This window comes from Psammomys obesus, unplaced genomic scaffold, assembly GCF_907164565.1.
Source record: "Psammomys obesus unplaced genomic scaffold, mPsaObe1.curated_primary_1811, whole genome shotgun sequence".
In the NCBI taxonomy this organism is placed as follows: Eukaryota; Metazoa; Chordata; class Mammalia; order Rodentia; family Muridae; genus Psammomys; species Psammomys obesus.
In genome coordinates this window covers 23,649,394-23,651,735 of record NW_026585504.1, presented here as the reverse complement: position 1 = coordinate 23,651,735, position 2,342 = coordinate 23,649,394, and the positions used below count along the sequence as shown (strand labels likewise).

At 29.8% G+C, this 2,342-nt stretch overlaps 1 protein-coding gene across 1 annotated transcript in view; it reads left to right on the top strand.

The window, feature by feature from the left end:
• Positions 1–2,342, top strand: part of LOC129673050 (olfactory receptor 4F17-like) — a 12,022-nt gene that overhangs the window by 3,613 nt on the left and 6,067 nt on the right. The window lies entirely within an intron of this gene.

Below are 2,342 nucleotides of genomic sequence, written 5' to 3'. Positions count from 1 at the left end.
AAAAGAGCCTCAATTTAGTCTATGTGATCATAGCTTATATTTTTTTTAGGTACACAATTAATACCACAACTCAAAGTAACATCTCACTAATTTTAGAACAGTTGAGGGTATTATTATGTTATTATTTGTTCACAACCGACTTTCTGAATATTTTGAGGTTTGAGATAGTAAAAGATATAAGCTGGACTATTTTACTTTAAAGAAAATTTTATTTGGCTAATTTACATGGAAACATAGTGAAAGAATTATTACCCATGATAGTAAAAATGTGCTCAAAAATAAAAGTTTATATGCCAACTACTGAGCTTCCTAAGAAACATTCCTACCTGGTAATTTTCTATAATTATATAAATTTCTATAAAATTTATATAAATTTCTATAACAGACTATAGTCTATTAGTGCATTATCAGGGGGGAGTAAGACTGAACTTTCTAATATTATTTGTCTACAAGTTGTTTGAAAACCTGTGATACAACAATTCGTTCTAAAGCAGTAAGTGGAATTGAGTGTTCCAGGCTCTCACCATGCTGACACAAAACATTTGACTTACATACATCTACCATTTTCCATTTCTGGAGTTTTAAAGTTAAAAGATTGTGGTGCAATTCCTCTTAAACTTTACTAAACACAATTATGAGTGTTTGTTTATCATTTGTAAGGGTTGGTTCCTACATTGACAAAATGGAGATCGTGATATGCATCACATATAGTTATTATGAGAAGTAATGAAATACTACAGATACATAAGGCAATATTAATCTGTGACATATTCACGGTAGAATTATAGTATCCATACTAGTCCTCTAGGTTGACCTAAACAAGAGTTTTCAAACTTTGCTATTTAACAACTTAGTTTAGGGACATTACATTTTTCACACTTAGTAGATGTTCATTCGGGATACTGCAGTTTAAATGGAAATGTGTACATTTATGTACAAGTGGGTTTATTTTATTGCATATGTATATACCTAAAAATAAATGAGAGAATTATCAAGAGTAATAACTTTATTATTTAAAGAACAGCCATTATTATATATAAGTAATATTCATAAACTCCACAATCTAATAGAAAATTGGACAAAATATATAATCTTACAGTTTATATGCAAGATGAATATCATATTTGTAAGAAAAATGTTGAAGTTGTTTCATGATAAAATATATGCATGCAAAATTTATATTTAAATATCATCACTGGCCTATAAAATACACGATTTCGATGTTTAACAATATAACTTAAAGATGAAGATATAGAGAAAGAAGAATTTCTAATTACATTGTTAGTGATAATCAAAATGGCATAACTTCATGTCAATAACAGAAAGATAATGTCTAATCTTTATTGTAGAAATATGACATCAATACAAGAGCTATCTTATCAATAGTGCATAAAACTTAGCTATGAGACTAAAAACATTGAAACTTCACATCAAGTGATAAACTAGTAAATGATAAATGAGGAAATAATGCTGAAATGAAGATCAGTGACCATTCTTCGCTTAAGTTAAATAATAGTCTAGTAAATGACTACAAAACAAATTTGTCAATTTCCCAGACACTACACTGGAGCAATATGCAAGTCATAGACACATTAAGTAATGTTAAGGGCCAAAGGATCTGTACAAAATGCAAATTTTATATTGAAACAGAGATACATGTGTTACATTCATAAATATTTAATAAAGCATTTAAATGATAAAATTGTTTCCTTTTTAGCAAGAATAAGTAAGGATATAAACTACAGTTTACTGAATATATCTTATTTTATAGGTTTTATTTGAGAATCAAAATGGTTTACTTAATTACAAGTAAAATCATTAACATTAGGGTGATGTTGTCCAAGCAAGTACAAATACTTGAGCTCAACTCTCTTAACCCATGTGGAAAAGCTAAACTTAATTGTATATGCTTGTAATCTCAGCTCTGAGTTTACTAGCCAGACAGCCTAGTCTAACAAAGAGTAAAAGACACTGTTTTAAAAATCATGCTGAATATCTTCAGAGATGTGCTGTGACCGCTACAAATATATGCACATGTGTATAAATAGTTCTACACACATCAGGCTATGTGCGCAAGCATACACGCACATGTATACACACACACACACAAACACACACATGCGGTGAGGGCACAGACAAACAGGGAGACATAGAGAAACAGACAAAGGAACAGAGAGAGAGAGAGATTCTTTTTCTGTGTCTGGGAACCCCAAATATATTGTTCCCTTCATTCACATTCACTAATCTATTTTTTTCTCTCTCTCTTTTTGCCAAATATAAGGATAGTTTTATTGTTATCTATCTATCTATCTATCTATCTATCTATCTATCTATCTATCTAT